This window comes from Petaurus breviceps, unplaced genomic scaffold (assembly GCF_028583685.1).
Source record: "Petaurus breviceps papuanus isolate PSGF00001 unplaced genomic scaffold, PetGlider_PUasm1.0 90556, whole genome shotgun sequence".
Taxonomy (NCBI): Eukaryota; Metazoa; Chordata; class Mammalia; order Diprotodontia; family Petauridae; genus Petaurus; species Petaurus breviceps.
The window spans coordinates 5030499-5050899 of NW_027187273.1; positions in this window are offsets into that span (position 1 = coordinate 5030499).

Below are 20401 nucleotides of genomic sequence, written 5' to 3' on the forward strand. Positions count from 1 at the left end.
CAATTCTTTCACTTGAAAGATACTCAATCACTTAAGATCTGAAAAGATCATAGAAGAGGCAAAAGAAACAGAAGCACCATGTGTTCACAAACATATGACTGGAAAGTGAGAAAATACTCCCCCTACCCAGCTGCTCACAGACATCCTCATCACTCAAAAGCCACCTGGGAAAAGCAAAGAGCTCATCTGGTCAAAACTTTACAAAACCAGCTCAGCCTCTCGTACACTGTCAGGGTTTAAGTACTTTTATTGTTTGTTGTTCAGTCATTTCAGACTCTTTGTGACCCTATTTGGGGTTTTCTTGGCAAAGATACTGGAGTGGTTTGCCATTTCCTCCTCCATCAAGTTTTACAGATGAGGAAACTGAGGCAAACAGAGTTAAGTGACTTGCCCAGGGTCACACAGCTAGTGTCTGAGGCCATATTTGAACACAGGAAGATGAGTCTTCCTGACTCCAGACTTGGCACTCTATCCACTGAACCAATTAGTTGTTCCTTCCAGCACCTTAGCTACATAGAAAACTCTTTATCACTACACAGTACCAGTCTATCACTCTAGGCTGGGAGAAAGCTGACCAACCCTCCATGCACTGAATTGAAACCAGACAGGGAATATGATAAATGCTCTGTATAACCCACCAGAAAGGTCAAATCCAAGCATGTTCCAAAGACCAGGCCCTCATTGGTTAGGTCCCCCCCAATCATATTGTTACTTTCTGAATGCACTGATCCCACACTCTTTTGCCTCCAATGGTTTCAAGGAACAAGCCCTTACAAGGTTATTGGACCAAGCTAGAGGGGTCTCTCTGTGGCTGGGATTATGAATCAGTCTTTGACCAATGTTAGTCAACACATGGATATGAAACAGCAGGAAAAGTAAGGTAACAATCCTGACCTCAGCTTCATTAGCATTGATATCTAGCAACTTAGCAAAACAAGTTAATAGCAGAGCAGAGTTATGATTCTCACTAAACAGTGTGAGTTTACATAGTCACAATGACATTTTCCCAACATCTTCAGGATAGGACTGTCATTACACACCTTAACACTTTCAAAATCTCTCCTTGGGAGAGGGAAGGTGGGAAGAAATTGGTGGGGAAAAGAGAAACAATCCAAAATTATCTGTTACTTCTCTTGTCCCAGATCGATCCACAGATCCACTGCTCCTTCCCTACCTCCTACACTACTTTGATATTTATGAGCCTGGGTAAAGGGAAAATCTGAAAAAAAAAAAAAAAGAGAGAGAGAGAGATTTATTTTCTTGCCGCTATTAGAAAAGCCAACTATGATTGTTCCAGTCATCTTGGGCCTAAGAAGAATAAGACACTCTTCATTCTAGTCAAACTGTTCTGCAAATCCATGACAGCCCATTTTCTATCTTATATAGGTGGTCTGGAATGTACTTCCTTCCTCATCTCAGCTTTATAGCTTTCTTCAAAGGATAGATTAGGTATCCTCTCCTACAGATCCCACTCCCAGTTGTTATCACTCTTTCCCTCTTGAAATAATTTTGCATTATTTTGTTTATACATTATATTTACTTAGGTGTATATTTCATATTACCCAGTGTAATATTAATGGAATTTAAGGATCCCCCTGTATTGGCTTGGTTTTCAGGTTGAGTGTTGAAACCCAGAGCTTGTGAATCCCATTTGTGAGATGGACTTGTTGATGTGAAGAGAGAGGGCTGAACTGGGAAGAGCTGGTGCCCGGGATTTAGAAGATTTAGAGAAGGTGCCAGCAGAGAGAGAGGCAGAAAAACTTTTGGGAACAGCATTGTGGAGGATTCTTGAGGGCCAGTTCAAGCTGCCCAGGACTTTTGAGAGCTGCCACCCAGAGCTGCCAAGGACTGAGGAGACATGGTTGTGATGCTGGCACTTTGTCTGTCTGTTTTGATGTTGTTTTGCCAGATTCATCTGCTGGTGAAAGACAGTGCTGTTGTTGCAGAGGTTCTGGAAACTTGCTGTTGGTTCAGGGGTCCTGAAGAAGGATTTTCTTCTTGTATGTTTACAGAAATCCTGCAAGAGGGTCTTGCTGATATTTTCAGGGGTCCTGAGACTGTTCTGCAGACAGAGTGAATTGATGAGGACACTGGAAATGTATTTTGTGGCTTTGTTAAGCTTTGTTTCCCCAGAACAGAGATTGCTGAGAACTTGCCTCGGGTCAAGATGAAGAAAAGACCTCTCTTTGGGTATTAAATGCTGTGATGATATCTTAACCTTGCTGTAGCTCAGGGGCAGATGGCCTTTGTGTTCTCTACTGCCCCTTTTGAGAAGGTGCTTGGAGTTAACTGATGATAATTTTAATTTAGTTGTGATCTAGGGGTGGGAAATGACTTTTTTGTGCTTTGTGACTGACCAAATTAATATACTTTGTTTATGATTGGAAACTAATCTTAATCGCCATTTGAGAAGAGAGACTTTATGATTGACTAAATGAATGTACTATCCAGGGGTGGAGTAGTACTTGGAAATTATTGAATCATATTTGGTGAATGCTGTGTTTTAATTTTCTCTTTTCTGTGAATGTTTTGCCTTAATTTGTCACTGAATAAAATGGAGAGTTACTATGCTGGTATTCTGAACCTTGGAAGCTGTCTTTGCTTAGCATTACACTCAGGTAGAATGTAAGCTCCTTGAGGGCAAGTATTTCTTTTTTGTATTTTTATACACACAGTGTCTGACACCTGTGCCTTGCAACACTTAATAACTGTTCAATGAATTGAACAGTCTTTCTGAATAGCCATGAAGTTAGCTGAAGCAGGTGCTGTGGAGTGCTTAGAGCTTGGTCAGACATTCAAAGATGTCAAGGTCACCCACTATCCTGGGCCATCATCGGTCATCTTGACTTTTTTATTGCTGCTGGATTTCCATGACTCTGGGAGAGAGAGTAAGGCTACTTTGTGCAATTCTTCCCCATAATTTACCCACAAATCACAACGTCACTCCTTGATGTCTTCAAAAATGAAAGACAAACAACATCAAGACGAAGACAGTATGGTAGAGCAGAAAGGACATTTTATTGAGAGTGTGGGGACCCAGGTGATAAACCTGGCTCTACTCCTAATTCTATGTTACTCTGGGGAAGTTCTTCAAATCACAGGCCAATGAAATTGGCTTCTTTCCTGACAAAATTCTAAAATTCAGAGCATTTAGGAAGTGAAGCAGTCATTACTATCTGGCAGCATGAATTCATCAAGAATTAGTCATACCTAAGAGCAATTGATACCTATACTAAAAATTATTTTCAAAAACAGTCAGAAAGCATTCTATAAACCTCTGTTTATGAGGCAAATATTATCCTGATACCCAAAAAAGAAAGTGACAAAGCAAAAAAAAAAAAAAAAGATAACTTTTTTTTATCATTACAAATATTTTATTTTTTTTCAAATGCTTTATTAACTTCTGGTTTACATCATTCATTTCCACCAGATTTTGAATTACAAATTTTTTCCCATTTTTCCCCTACCTGCCACCCCAAAATAGCAGTCCCACAGGATATCCCCTCCTACAATCTGCCCTCTCCTATATCTTCTCCCATACCCCCTTCGACTTTTCCAGTAAGGCATGATGGATCTCTATGCCCCAATGCCTGTATATGTTATTTCCAAATTACATGTAAAATAGCATTAATAATTGTATTTATACATTTTAAAACATTTGATTTTAAAACTTTGAATTCCAGATACATTCCCTTCCTCCCTTGTCACCCCCCCTTACTGGGAAGATAAGCAATTCAGTATAGGTTGTACATGTGTAGCTATGCAAAACATTAACATAGTAGATATATTGTAAAAGACTTACTATATTTCTCTTTCTCCTATCCCACCTTCCACTTGTTCTATTCTCTACTTCGATCCTGTCCCTTTTCAAAAGTGGGTGCTTCCAATTTCCCTCCCCCCCAGCTTTCCCTCCCTTCCATCATCCCCCCTCTCATCCCCTTCCCCCCTGTTCTCTTGTATGGTGAGACACCCTATTTAGTGTGTACGTCATTCCCTCCCTGAGCCAAATTCAATGAGAATAAGGTTTTGCCTTTTTGCCTTCCTGTTCCTCCCCTCCATTGCAACCATTTTCCCTTGTCTCTTCTATATGAGATAGTTTACCCCATTGGGTCTCTCCCCATTTCCTCTCATTATATTCCTCTCTCACCTCTTAATTTCACCTTTTAAGTATCCTCCCTTCCCATTAAATTGGTACTGTGCCCTCTATCTATGTATACCTGTGAACATATATACACACATTCACATATGTATTCATATGCCCATATACCCTCCTATATAGACATATATATGTATTTCTATTCCCTTCAACTATTTTCAGACTGACAAAAGTTTCATCAGTTACAATTATCATTTTTCCATGTAGGAATATAAATAGTTCAATTTTGATAAGTTCCTTATGATTTCTTTAACCTGTTTACCTTCTCATGCTTCTCTTGCTTCTTGTATCTGAATGTCAAATTTTCTATTCAACTCTGGTTTTTTCAGCAAGAATGCTTGAAAGTCCTCTATTCCACTGAGTGACCATATTTTCCCCTGAAACATGATACTCTGTTTTGCTGGGTAGGTGATTCTTGGTTTTAATTCCAGCTCCTTTGCCCTCCGGAATATCATATTCCAGGCCCTTAGATACCTCAGTGTAGAAGCTGCCAGATCCTGAGTTATCCTGATTGTGTTTCCACAATATTCAAATTGTTTCTTCCTGGCTGCTTGTAATATTCTCTCCTTGATCTGGGAATTTTAGAACCTGGCTATAATATTCCTAGGAGTTTTCTTTTTGGGATCTTTTTTAGGAGGTGATTGGTAGATTCTTTCAACCTCTATTTTGCCCTCTGGTTCTAAAACATCAGGACAGTTTTCCTTGAGAATTTCTTGGAGGATGATTTCTAGGTTCTTTCTTTGATCATGGCTTTCAGGTAGTCTGATAATTTTTAAATTATCTCTCCTGGATCTATTTTCCAGGTCAGTAGTTTTTCCCATGAGATATTTCACATTGCCTTGTATTCTTTCATTGGTTTGGATCTGTTTAACAGCATCTGATTTCTCATAAAGTCACTAGCTTCCATTTGCTCCAATCTAATTCTGAAGGAATGATTCTCCTCAGTGAGCTTTTGAGATTCTTTTTCCATCTGGCAAATTCGACTTTTTAAAGTATTCCTCTCCTCATTGCCTTTTTGAGCCTCTTTTGCCATTTGAGTTAATCTATTTTTAAGGTATTATTTTCCTCAGTCAGGCTGTTGACTCTCATTTCATAATTTTCTTGCATAATTCTCATTTCTCTTCCCAAGTTTTCCTCCACTTCTCTTATCTACTCCTTAAGGTCCTCTATGGCCTGTAAGCAACTCATATTTTTCTTGGAAGCTTTTGGTGCAGGAGTTCTGACTTCCCTGTCTTCCTCCTGTTCCATGCTTTGATCCTTTTTGTCCCCAAAATAGGAGTCTAATGTTGGATTGCTTTGCTTGGTTTGCTTCCTTTGCCTGCTCATTTTGCCACTCAATTACTTGACTTTTGGGCTTTTTGCCACAGTAGGACTCTGCCACCAGACAGGGGAGCTTTTGTCCCCAAACGCTGGGGTTTTCTCAGCTTCCAGAGGTATTAGATGGGTGCCCTCTCTGAAGCTTCCACATGCTCTGGCAAGCTGGTCACACACCCCAGGACCTCCACCCTAGACTGCAATCCAGATCCAAGCAGGTTAAAGCAAGAGTGATTACCCCTCCGACTGGTGCTTGGTCCCCCTACACTCTGCAGGCCAGGAGCTGAAGCTGCCACGTGACCATGACTGTGCTGCAGCCCTCAGCGGCTTCTCCCTCCAGGGAATAAAGGCTGACTCACTCCCAACTACTGGATCCCAAAGTCCACACTGCACTGACCTCTCACTTTGTCCTTAACATCTATGTATGGATAATTCTGCAACCGGCCACAGCTGCTGGTGATCTGGAGTCTCTCTAGCCGGTGGCTGGTCAGGCCTGCCCTGGGGCTAAAACCTCAGAGTGGGGTTGGCCTCGGCTCTCAGAGCACTGCGCTGGCAGATTCCTGCCAGCCTGCTAGCCTGTCCTCAGCGGGAGGTTAGATTCTTTGTGTCATTTTGTGGGTTCTGTAGCTCCAAAGTTTGTTCAGAGTCCCCTTTTACATTAATTGGGGGAGGTGGAAGCCGGAGTTCCACAGAAGTCCTGTTTCTACTCCCAAAAAGATAACTTTCATTAAGGAACAATTACATAAATTTTAAATAAAATATTTGTAAGGAAGATAAAATATATCCAAAAAGAATTTTATAGTGACTGAGTTAATTCATAATAGGATACAGAAAGGTTCAAACTTAGGAAAACAGTTATTATAATTAATCGTATAGAAAATAAATATAAAATTTTTCCATGGACAAAACCAATGAAGGCAGAATAAGAAAAATTTAAGTGGGAACAATATTTGTATCAACTATGATTGATAAAAGTCTGATTTCCAAGCTATCTAAAGAATTGACAGAAATCTATCACGACAAAAGACATTCCTCAATATATATTTTCTTTTTTTAAACAAATATTATTGATATCTCCTATTTGTATATCAGCTACATTTCCCCCTGTATCCCTCTCTCTCTTTCCTCTCTTTCCCTTATAATATTATTTTAAAAGGTGAGGAGGAAGCAATTGAATAAAATCAACCAGCACGTAATAAAAAGTCTAACAACATCTTCAGCATTCCATACTTATAACTCTACATCTCTGTAAAGAAGGGAAGAAGGTACCTTCTCATATATTTTCTTTGGGGACAAACTTGATCATTTTAATCTCACCACATTCAGTTTCAATCATTTTGTTGGTGATAGTCTTTCCAGTTACATTGTTGTAATCAGTGTTTATATTGTTTTCCTTGTTCTGCTTAATTCACCTTGCATCAGTTCATGTAAATCTTCCCTTGCTTTTCTGTAGTCATTATATTAGTCATTTCTTCAACATAGTAATATTCCATCACATTCATGTACCACAACTTATTTAGTATTCTTATTTGATGGGCATCTGCTTTGTTTCCAGATCTTTACTACTACAAAAAGTACTGCTATAAATATTTTGTTATACATGGGATCTGACTTTTTGTCTTGGATCTTCTTGGGTTACATACCTCAAAGTACTATCTATAGATCAAATGGTATGATCATTTAGTCAGTTGTTTAACCAAACTGACAGACCTAAACACATTCTGACCCTTTCCAGGAGCCCCCCAGGCTAAGGCCCCTTAATAAAGCTGAGCATTTCTCTGAGCAATACATCTTTTTGTTTGTTTACATGGCCAATGTGGGAATTTGTTTTGCTTGGCTGTACATGTTTGTATCAGGGATTTTGTTTTTCTTATTTTAACAATTGGTGGGAAGGGAGAAGGGAAGAGAAGAGAAGAGGAGAGAGAGAGAGAGAGAGAGAGAGAGAGAGATGAAATAAAAAATAAATATAAATTTTTTAAGAAGGAAAAAATTTTCAAAATAAAGCTAAGCATGCACTGAAGTGATTTCCAGGTTTCTAGCTGGTACACTCCATATGAAGTACCAACCCTGTGACCTAACCACTGCCAGCAAGGTCTGTGCTTTGGACAGACTTTGGATAAAGGACATATGCAACCAGAAGTTTCTAGTCAGTCACCTTTTGCCCTCTCCCTATGACAAGAATCCATATTTAAGAGCATTGGCTGAAGATCAAGAAGAACCTTCTGATCAAAGTATTTTAAAAAGAAAAGCCACACCTGTTTTTGTTCTTTTCTTCCTTTCTCATGAATGTAAGCCTTGGGATTCAGACTTCCAATAAATTGGGAAAGAGATTTTTTTTTTTCCTTTCCCCTATACTCTGACAGCTATAGTAATTGCAAGTATGTGGCTGTAAATACAAGTTCTTGTCTCAGTGAACCTAAGATAAGCTCACAAATCTCTTGTGAGATCTCATAAAATTAGATATTTGTAAAACACTTAGTACAGTGCCTGGCACGTAATATATATTCTAAAAATGCTTATTCTGTCTTCTTTCCCCTTGTGGTCCTTTTTGCTTTGTATTTCTTTCCCTAAGAATCTGGGCACAGGTTACCGAATATCAATCTTAAGAAATACTTCTAGACTTGATGGCAAGCTTCTGAGTTCGAGAAATCAAGAGCTCCTCCTAGATCCAGATGCTGGTTGCCCAACAGAAGGTAACCTCTGAAACACCTTCTCACAGGAAAAGACGCCGACCAGAGGAAGGATAATCCCAAACCAGGCTCTTGTTTACCAGAAGATACTCACTTGAATGAATTTCTTAAATTGTACAGAGCTAAAGGCAAAGGCAAAAATCCTGTCTAACAGCCCCACAACGTGTTTCGTGTCTTAATGTTTTAAGTAACCATCTTCCAGGAGATTAAATAGGAATGATGGGCTATTATATCATGTATTATTAAGTACTTGTCAATGTGTACATATTCGTCATTTGTATTTTAAGCAGTCTTTTTGTGGCAGAAGAAATAACTAACTGCCCTGTATCTGATCTGCTTTGTACATGGAATACCTTTGTAGAAGGACCCCTGATAATCCCCTTTAGGGAGATGGGATACATGAGCCAAAACTAAACTTTATCTCTAGTGTGTGTGGGGCGGGGGGAGCAGGAGGTGGGCATAATGATCCCAAGAGTATGAAAAGAGCCTGACTCTCTTCTTTTAAAGGTCAGGATACCCACTATTAACTTGGTCCATGTAAGGACAGGGCTTGGGGCCCCTTACTGGGAGAGGGTGTCCCTGACCATGGGGTTCCAGATTTTACACAATCAAATATAAGAAGTAAATATCTCTCTCTTATTTATCTTCCTTTATTGGTGTAAAGAGTGCCTTGTAGTTCTGTCTGTATAAATTTTTTGTGTATCTTTGTAACCTCCAGACATGATACTATTACTCTTCCTCAATCAAAGCTACTCAGTTCTGCACCCTTCCAACTATCCCACTGAGCATTACAGAGACTAGACAATCCATTACCCCTAATTACTTTCAGTAAACCTGGATATCATCAATTCCAAACACATCTACCACCTCCCTGCCTCCTATACTGGCCTAAATGATCACTGGGATCTAGGGGCAACGACAACAAAGTTCAATTTTATTTGAGTTTTTCCCCCTGGAATTGATGGTGGTATAAATACAAAAGGCATCAGAAAAAGATACATTTTTTAAAGGACATGTCATACTAGATAAACCATGTTTCCTTTATTGATAGTATGACTAGTTTAGTAGGTCAGGGAAATGCTATAAACATAACATGCCAAGTGAACATTTGAGAAATGACAAAGTCTCTCATGCTAGTTAGATATAGGTTTATATAAAATGTTTGTCTAATTTGCTGAAGATACAAAGCTGAAAGCAATGAATAAAAACAAGTTAGATGACATAATTGGAGTTTAAAAACAAAACAAAAAAATCTTGGTAAGTTAAAATGATGAGCCAAATCTAGTAAGATGAAATTTAATAGGACTAAAGGTAAAGTCCTACCTTGGAGTTTTAAAAAATCAACTGTACAAGTACAGGAGGAAGGAGGTCTGATGAGTAAACAGTTCTATGAAAAAGCCCTCATGGTTTTAGTGGATGAGTCACCAGTGGCTGGCTGACTGCCAACAGAGTTAACTAGATTTTATGTTGTATTAGTAGAAGCAGAGTTTCCAAAACAAAGGTTACAGTCCCAATATGCCCTGCTCTTCTCAGACCACACCAAAACCATTATGTTCAGTTCAGGGGCCATATTTTAGGTAAGACATTGAAAACCTGGAATTTTTCCAGAGGAGAATGACCAGACTGTCAATCGGGGATTGGGATTGTTTTACCCTACCTCACAGGTGAAAGCTAGGACCAAAAAGTGAAAGTCTCAGAGGCAGATTTGGGCTCCATAGAATGTATTCCAAGTAGAAGTTAGGGGACCACTTTATGCAGTATGTTATAAGAGAAGTACTGCTTTAAGAGGTGACTAATTGATGCCATGTGGAATGCTGGACTTAGAATCAGAAAGACCTGAGTTCAAATCCAAACTCTTACCAACTGTGTGGCCCTAGGCAATTAACCTCTCTCAATCTTGTTAACTCAGTGGGGATAATAACAGAACTTACTTCACAGGGCTATTGGAAGGATCAAAGGAAATAATATATAGATAAAGTGATTTGCAAAAGTTAAATGCAGCTATTATTAAAGTATGAATTGGACAAGGTAAGCCCCTTCAGATCTGAAAATCTGTTAAGTTGCTGTGCTGTTTTAAGTCTTGTCTGAATCTTCATGACCCCATTTGGGATTTTCTTGACAAAGATACTGAAGTGGTTGCCATTTCCTTTTCCAGATCATTTTACAGATGAGGAAACTGAGGTAAATAGGGTGAAGTGACTTGCCCAGGGTCACACAGCTAGTAAGTGTCAGAGGTCCAATTTGTACTCACAAAGATAAATCCCCCATGATTCTTAGGCCCATTATTCTACCCACTGCAACAACAAGCCTTAGAGTCTCCTTCAGCTGAAGTCAATGAAGTTACTTTGCTGAGTTCCAGTTTCTGCATCTGTATCTAAACTATATTTGAAACAGTTTGACCCCTGCTGTAGTTTCCTTGATCCTTTAGGTATCAGACAAAGACTGTAAGTACAGAGAGCTAAGAGCAAAGTTCTGGGAGCTATTCATGTAAACTGAACTAGCAAAATGTGCTAGTTAAACATTTAAAACAAAGAGCATGAACTATTTTATGACTACACTCTAGAGATGACTGTGTCTAGGGAGCCTGATATTTGTAGATTCCCTTCAAGGCAATTTTGCCCCTGAATTAGGAATTGGAAGCCCAATCCCCCAACTAGGGTATCTGAGTATGTCAAGTCTGGCAGCAACTGAATTGCTGAGAAGGCCAAGGACTCCTCAATGCTGGAAACACCACAGAGACCTGTCCAAGCACAGTCAGAGAAGGCAGAGTTATGTGCTAAGCAGAAATGGGGTAGGGGAAAAGGAAGACAACAAGTCCGTGCCCTTGGGAAAAGTCTGAGGTAGATTCCCTCCAGATGACCTGCTTGCCAAGACTCTGGGAGCTGGAGAGAATGTTAATGAGACAATTCTTCCCCTTTCTTTTCTTGACTTTGGTAGTGGAAGGCAGAAATGTGCTCACCTAAAAGGTCATTCAGGTATACTGAGAATGCCCAGCTAAAGAATGGGAAGTAGGAAACAGAGAACTGATGAAATCCTAATAAAGCTGCTCCCAATCCCAAAATTCTAACTTCCTTATTGGCCCCAATGAACAGTAAACGTATCCTGATTTGATCACACAATCTGGTTTTAACCACATCACAGGCCCCCAGATTCAATACAGCCACTGCCCCTAATGAGCCACTGCCCCTAGCTAGCCACTGCCCCCAGATACAATTCACAAAAAGATGTGTGTCCATGCATTCAACCACAACCACATCATCCATCTAGGCCAAGCAGGACCACAATAGCTAGCCAATCAGAAAGCAGCAAGACCAGTATGTTTGACCACGGAACCATAGAAGGTTCCCCTCCCCATTACCTAATCCCTTAACAAACCCCAGCTGGCTAGTTACTATTCATAATTTCTGTTGTGTCATCAGTATCGTTACACTATAAAATTGCCTGTCTTGTCTTACTAAGTTGCCGGTTCCTTTTGGAACTCAGCCCATTGAAGGCATCATTTACAATAAATGCCTATACTTAGATTAGAGGTGGTCTGACTGAATTCTTCTAGACTGTCTCACCACACAAAACACCATGAAACCGAGGCAGAACCAGAAAGTCAGAGTGGCTAGGATTTTTTATGTTCCATTATTTAATTACAATTACATTCAGTACTCTAATATATTATGTAAGTGTGCATTCCTTTGGGTCATGTGAAGTTGGGAAGGAGACACAAATCTTATTGGGATGGGGACAACAACCAAGTCAATCTTGATAAGTGTATAAAATATTGTATTGATGAGGGATAGCTCCCTCTAGGTTCAACAGGAACTCTGATCTTATCTAAGACCAGAAAACCTGCAATAGGAATTCTGGAAAGAATTCAAGGTCTCAGGCTTAATTGGAGTGAGAGTTTATTGTTACGTTTCTATAAGAAGCGGGTAAGAGTCCTTTAGGGGACCGGCAAGTGAGAGGGGTACAGGCTTTTACTTTTAAAGGGTAGGGCTGCCATTGTCAGGGCTGACCGGATGGATGTAAGGGACTTCAGTGAATAGATAAAGGTTAGGGCTGACGGAGAGGAACTTGTGACTTTAGTGCATAGATAGTTTAGATGAGATTTGGGCCAGACCAGAGGAGACATGAAGAGATTAAGTAAGAACAAAAGAGTCACAAGTTGTTGCCTAGGCTGAGTGCAGATAGGGGGAAGGGGCAGAGTTTGAGGCTGGGAAAGGGATTTTACAGATTACAATTTTACAATACAAGTTGCAGTTACAATTGTACAAACTGGTTTTACAAATTGATTTAGACCCCAAGTACCCCATCAGTATGATGATGTTCATGAAATTTTAAACCCTAAATCAAGTCAAGAGAAGTCTGAGAAGGCCCTAGGGCACAGAAAATGCTTCCTGATAGATGCACAGAGATCCAAGCAGGCAGCTACTGTTTGCTTAGAGATCTGGGTGGTAGCTTGAGTCTGGAGCACTACCTGGTGTTTTATGAGGGAACTGCATGCTGAGTAGATATTTTAGATCACCCTGTGGAAGGCACCTGACAATCTACAGCTAGTGTCCAAGAAAGAGTGGGTTGTTCTAAATCGAAGGAAACTATCTATACCCCATACTCCTTTACATGTAAAATAGGGGGCTAGACTGTATGCTTTCCAAGGTCCCTTCTAGCTTTGAGTAAGCAAAGAAATTGTGTTTCTGTCCTAGTCCGAAGATTGGAAAGGCGGTTAGGAACTCCTGCCTATTCCTCAGTATTTTGCCCCAAATGATCTCTCATGGTATACTATAAGTACATAGTAAACATTACTTCCACATCGGTAAACATTGAAAACAAAAGCTAATGTTCAACTGACATATATTACCATAGGGTTTATTGAAGGATTTTATTACAGACATGGGGATCTCAAATGAAAAGTCAGTAACAGGATATATAAAATCTGCTCAGCTTGGGTACTAGCAAACACCCTGAGAATAACCTTAACAGAATTTACTGTTATCTTAGAAGAGGGGAGGGTGGGGAGAGGGGAGGAAAGGTCAAGGAGTGGACAGAAGCCACCATTATCTTAATAGTTGGGCAGATAGGGTCAGAGTACAGAGAGGAGCAAAACTTTTTTAAGGAAGTTACAAAGAAAAAAAAAGAAAGAAAGAAAACATTATTGAACTTTTGACCTGAAGACTTATGTGACCACAAATGACCATGTCTCAAGGATTAACTTGACTCAAAATGCAAACACAGAGAATTCCAATAAGTCATACTTAATACAAATTTTCTTTTGCTTAATGGAGGCTGCACTTGAGGTTTCAATAAATAGACAATACATAGCTGTCGTGGTAGTAATTAGAATAATAATGCTGATAATCCATCACATAACCTCACTTCTAAAGGTACAAATTCATATATCAGTACCACCAATAACAGTAAGGTGTGATTTACAACAGTCAAAATAAGCCAATAAGATTAATGAAAAAAAAGGCCTCCTTGGACACTCCCTCTCACAGTGTCACTCTTACTTGAGGCTGATTTACTGAGCAATAAACATTTATCAAGTGCCTACAATGTACTAGTTACTGGGCTGAATTCTGAGGATACAAAAAGAGGCCCTTGAAGGCCCCTGTCCTCAGGGAATTTATATTCTAATGGTGGAACCTACAAGCAAACAAATGTACAAAACAAGCTACGTGCAGGATAAATCGAAAATAATTAGCCAAGGGAAGGCACTGGAATAAAGAGGTACTGTCATTGTCAGTGTTATTAGACCTAAAGGAAAAGAAGGAAGGCTAGGGAACTATGACTGAGGAAGGACTCAGAGAGGATTGGAGGGAATTTTTTTCTGAGAGAAAAAAACTAAGACAGCTTCAGACATTCCCTAGAGGGCCTAAACTGAGATTAATATAATTACCTCTAAAACTGAGGAGAGGGCTAGGGAAAGAAAGGATTGGTTTCTGCATGACATGGAAAAATCAGAGGTATCCCCCTCCTCGGAATATAAGTATGTAGGGGGCTGCCTCCCCAATACAAAGGAATAAATTTTCTCCATTTTCCTTGTTGCTATGCGTTAGAATTAGCAGCATTTCCCTTTATATGCCCTACAGAGCATTGTTTTTTCCTTCAGGCCTTTTTTGGAAGATAAAGTTTTAAAAAGTTTCTAGAAAGGTTGTTGGGTTTTTTTATTTTATTTTAATATACATTTTATTGCTTTTCTTTTTCTATCATTTACATTTCTGCTGTATTCTTCCCTCCCACGCTTCCTAGAAAGCTATTCCTTGTAATAAAAAAAATTTTTAAAGGAAGAAGAAAGAAAAAAGTTCCAAAAAACTAACCAACATATCAAAAACAAAATAAAAGCCCCAAACCTGACATTATATTCGGTGTTCCACACTAATCAATCCCCATCTCTTTCCTTTTAGAGCAACCTTGGTCGTTATAATTTTGCAGCATTTAGTTTCAGTTGTGTTGTTATTCAGCACTTAGTACAATGCCCAGCATACAGTATGTGCTTCATATTTATAGGGTTTTTATTAATTGTACTATCCACTTACATTACTGCAGTCATTGTGTACATTGTTTTCCAGGTTCTGCTTAACTCACCTTGCATCAGTTCACATAAGGCTTCCCAGGTCTCTTCATTTATTGTGATCATCATTTCTTATGGCACAGTAATACTCTTATCAGGTCCACATACCACAATTTATTTAGCTGTTCCCCAATTAATGGAGACCTATTTTTTTCTTTACTGTCACAAAAAAAAGTGAAAGCAAATATTTGGGTATTTATAGAGCCTTTCCTTATGCCTAACTAGAAATTCTGAGTCAAAGAGTATAGACATTTTAATCACTTTATTTTTTGCATAATTTCAAATTGCTTTTCAGAAGGATCTTAATGTCTCTTTTCTCAAGGTTTTTATCTCATTTAAAGCTTGTAAACAAAAGTATCTCCAAATGCTCCTTTATCTCTTTTGTCTAACTGTTGTTTTTTTCACCCCCATTATTCCGTGAAAATATTTTTACTCGAAAAGAAATTGTTTCCTTCACTCTAAATCCTTCCTCAGAAGATCATCATTGTTCCCATGATGAGCAACTTTTTACAGCCCAGGGTCATCCTACATCTAAGCATTATCCATTATCTGTATCGGTTAGAGCTTGAGCCCTCAAGTTGAGAATCACACTATATGCACAAAATTCTCAATAAATGGTAAATCAGTAGCTTTACCTTTCTTCTCACTTCCTGGATCCTTTCCTCAAACTTCCTAGTTATCCCCAACTTCTTCAACACTTGGTACCCACACCACTTCTCCTCTCACTTAACTATTAACCCATTGCAATCTAGTTTCTAGGCTTATCATTAAACTGAAACTGTTCTCTTCAAAGTTAACAATAATCCCTTAAATATCAAACCTGATGGCCTTTTCTCAATATTCATCTTCCTGGACCTATCTCCTGACTTTGACTCTGTCAGTCACCTTCTCTGGATACTCTCTCCTCTCTGGGCAGAGCTCAGCCATGAGGGAAGATTGTTGCAAGGCCTATTAAACTATAGCTGCCATGATTTATTTCATAGTATCTGTCTTGAGATTGTCATGACCCTTATTATGAAGTGTATAAGGACATGTCTGGTTCTGAGAAGTTATGTAAATGGGGCGGCCAGGTAGCACAGTAAGATCACCGGCTCCAGTGTCAGGATGACCTGGGGATTGAATCCCAGGCTCAGACACTTAGCACCACACCCAGAAATAACTGGCCGTGTAGCTTTGAGCAAGTTACTTAACCCCGATTGCTTTATAAAAAGAAAAAAATTAAAAAAAAAAAAAGCTTTCTTCCACTGGAGGAGGGAAACTATACACATATGTGACCCCTCCCTCCCCTGTAGGAGACCCATTTTAGTGTGGACAAATCCCAATGGCTACTGAGTGAACTGTAGCACTGACAGTGAGGGCTTCATAGCAGGACTTCATGACCAGAACATGGATAATACAAGTGCTTGTCCAAGCTTAAAGACCACCTGATGCTGATGTGAAACAATTTTGGGATTTTGCTGTGGCTGAGTTCATCTAGAGGGTGCATTCAAATGATTGTTGTTATGCCAAACTTAGGACACAGCTTGCTTGCTGGCCCTTAGTTTTGGAAAACAGGGTGTCTCTTAATAGTAAAAATAGAGGAGTGAAAAGAAAGGAGTGGTCTTGGCATGTGGATCCTGACAATGGCTTTTCCATCACTTTCTTAAGTGTAGACAGTCAACAAAACAATAAATCAAGCCATGATTTGCTACAAGATACTGAAATACATTTAAAACCTCCTTTTTAGTTCACCTAAAAATATTAAGAAATAACTGTTTTTCTACTTTAAAATACTTTCAGAGCTTTTCCACTTAGGAAAGTGAATAGAAAGTTAAGAATGAAAAAATTAAGACCTAGGATGAGGGTTGAGATATGGACTGATGGCAGTAAAACTTAGAATAAAAAATATTTATCAAGCATTTAGAGCATTGCCTCCGCATTTTCCAAATGGGTGCAGCAGATATGTACTATATCTGTCCATCTAAATCACCTTGTTCATTGTAATATAACGTAAGGAATGGAAAGGCAACTTCCCAAGGTTCAGAATACCAGCATAGGTGCTCTCCATTTTATTCAGTGACAAACCAAGAACAGAGAAGATCAAAACATGACATCATTCCAAATACAGCATTTACTAAGTGTGATTAAATAATCTCCAAGTACTACCCCACCCCAGGACCTTCCAATCATTCAATCAATTACAAAGTCCCTGTTCTAAATACTGATCCACCCCTAGGCTGTACCTTCATTTAGTCCATCACAAAGCCCCTCTTCTCAAATCGAGATTAGTTTCCAAACACAAGTAAAGTACATTCATTTGTTCAATCACAGAACACAAAAAGGTCAAAAGTTCCCCACCCCTGGATCACAATTGAATCTACCCCAGAGTTACAACAAGTTTAAGCACAGCACTTAATACCCAAATGGAGGTCTTTTCTTCATCTTGACCGGAGGCAAGTTCTCAGCAATCTTAGTTCCTGGGGAGACAAGACTTAGCAAGGCCACAAGATACATTGCCAGTCCCTTCATTAATTCATCCTCTGTCTGTAGAACAGTCCTAGAACCCCTGAAAACATTAGCAAAACCCTCTCCCAGGATTTCTGTAAACATACAACAAGAAAGTCCTTCTTCAGGGCTTCTGAACCAACAGAAAGGTTCCCAGACCCCTGCAACAACAGCACTGTCCTTCACCAGTGGACAGTATTCACTCTGTCTGCAGGACAGTCTCCAGACCCCTGCAACAACAGCACTGTCCTTCACCAGTGGACAGTATTCACTGTCTGTCTGCAGGACAGTCTCAGGAGCTCTTAGCCAACAGCCAGGTTCCAGGACTTCTTCAACAAAAGGACAAAATCTGGCACCAGTGGACAAATCTGGCAAAACAACATCAAAACAGACAGACAAAGTACCAGCAAAACAGCCATGTCTCCTCAGTCCTTGGCAGCTCAGGGGGCAGGTCTCAAAAGTCCAGGGCAATTCAAAGTGGCCCTCAGCAATCCTCTCAGTCTCTCTCTGCCTCCACGAGGTGCTGCTTCCAAAAAGTTCTTCTGCCTCTCTCTTGTCTCTCCAAATCTACGTCACCAGCTCCTCCCAGTTCAGGACTTTCTTTTCACATCAAGTCCATCCCACAGGTGGGATTAACAAGCTCTGGGTTTTAACACAATCAATTTGAAAACCAAGCCAATACAGGGGGATCTTTGTATTCCATTACTATCACATTCATCTATTCCTTTGTTCCTGTTATGACCTGTGAATTGATTTGCCAGTTCCCAAGGTATAAATACTCACAATGAAAAGTGAACAATCACTTTAGGGATGTGGTCAGAGCTGGCTCCAGCATACCCATGCAGAAAAAACTTAAAGCTTTTCCACCAGTTAAAAATGTAGATACACCTGGAAGAAACTATCCTAGGAAGGCTGTCATCACTCACTCGTACTTTTGTGTGAAAGAAGATCCCTGAGAACAAATGTTCTAAGTGCCACTGCCTGGGTAGAGGAAGATGGATGAGCGGGCTGTAAATAAGAGCCATCAGACATGGCTTCTAACATAGCTATGTCATATTGAACAGACAGGGCAGAGAGGGAGTATAACCATACATACTTCTTGTATAAATAGATGATACTTTTTACACTAAGGGTAAATCCATCAGATCATTGTTCCTGATTCCTATGGTTCCATGAATTCTCTTTGCTTTTACTTATCTAAAGTGTAAGCTTCTATCTATCTCATCTATCATGCCTCGAGCAGTGGGGAATTTGTCTCACAGAATGACCTCTTTTCTAGGATTCCCAAACATGACAAGGACCAGAACTGGGATAAAAGTTAGGAAGGACCCATCAGCATCATGATGTATATAGAACCCTACTATGTACCAGGCACTGTGCTAAGTTCTTTACAAATATTACTTCATTTGGAAGCTGGTGACTTTGCACAGCCCTCCCTCACTTAAATCCAATTCACTTGCATGTCATGGCATCACCTCCCTGGTGTCATGGTCCTCTTTGAGAAATGAAGGATAAACAACAACAACAAGGAAATAAGTGCTATTAATATCCCCATTTTACAGTTGAAGAAACTGAGGCAAACAGAGATTAAGTGACTCACCCTGTAATGGACAACGGAGAAAGCAAGACAATGAAACCAATTATAGTTTGATAGGAGTGATTATTAACCGGCCGGTGACGGCCTCTCAGAGGGAAAGACAGCTGAGAGCTTTCTGTTAGACATAGTTTTATAGAAAATGTGGTTGCTAGCAACAGAATACGTTTCTAAGGGGGTGCAATGCCATTAGTATTGTTCCTATTGAAGCAAAGCCTTAGTATTGCTCCTACTGAAGTGAAGCGAAGCCATGATCCCTTAGCAAAGCCTTGGATACAAACATAAACAGACCTGAATCCGTGGGAATCTGTGGCACGTTTCTAGAAACACAGGTGAAACGTTCCCTCACTATTATGGCCTATTAGGTGGTTTCCAGGGACCCTGGTAGGGGTCCCCTTCTAGCAGGTTGCAACTGGCAGGGGGCTTTGGTGTATAATTTCTGGTGGGCACTTCAATGCAAGGTCACATAACTAGCAAGTGTCTAAGGCTGGATTTGAACTTGCCTTCTTGAGTCCAGGCCCAATTTCTGCTGACTACACCACCTAGCTGTCTCTAAACATCTGACAGCATTTCCCTTTAAAAAGAAATTCTGGCTAACAAATATAAATCTGCCATAAAAGTCTGTTTTATTTTTCCTTAGCTTCCGAACCCCTTCATTTTCTGGCAAGTCCCCCATTTGGCTGTTGCTTTGGATATCTCTGCCTGTGGGCTGACCCAGTCCACTCCTATGATGCCTCAGCTCCTGCTTCCTCTTATTGATATGATTCTTCCATGCTTATTTCTTTGAACTCTCAGTGTTCCAGATTGCACCCTGGCCATGGGCTCTGCCCCTTTTGTTACTTACTTCAGATGTATCATCTCCATCCATGAAAAAGATCAATTAGTCCAAATGTCCTGGCACCCCATTTGTTAACACTTACCTTGTAAACACAGGCGGCCTAGTTGTGACAGGAACAAAGGGGATAATAGTACACTCAGTTGCACTAATTCCTTCAGGGAATAAGGAGACAAAACTCTCTAGATACTAGATAAAAAGCATTTTTTTCTTCTAAGTTTGCTTACCATCCTTCATCCATTTTCCAATCCTCACCCCAGGTCTTCATTTTTTTTATTCTTAACATTCTGCACCTTTTCCTAAGCAGTCAAGTTCAGAAAAGATTTTTAAGCTGGAAAAATGTTTGTTTCTTAATATTTTCCATTGAACTAAAACAGAGATTTTTAATATGCTCCCATACCTTATAACAGCTAACGGACCCTGGTTATGATCATATGACTGGTTAATATAAGATTAAGGTATGGTAGACCTGCCACTAGCAAAAGGTGAAAAGTGAAAAATCCAGCCGAACAATAATTTGTTTACTTTTGTATGTCAGTACTTTACACACCCAGTTTCAGTGAATTTGGCATCAAACTGGATAGCTGTCTGAAATGACTGCCTCTACTGCCTTTGCTTCTCCATTCTGCACACTATTTCCAGGTTAATCTTCCTAAAATGCCATTTTCATCATCTCATTCCTTTACTCAACATTTCCTTGTTCAAAAACCTTCAACTCCCCAATGGAGGTCAGGAAGAGATTAATTCAAAACCCCTACAACCTAAA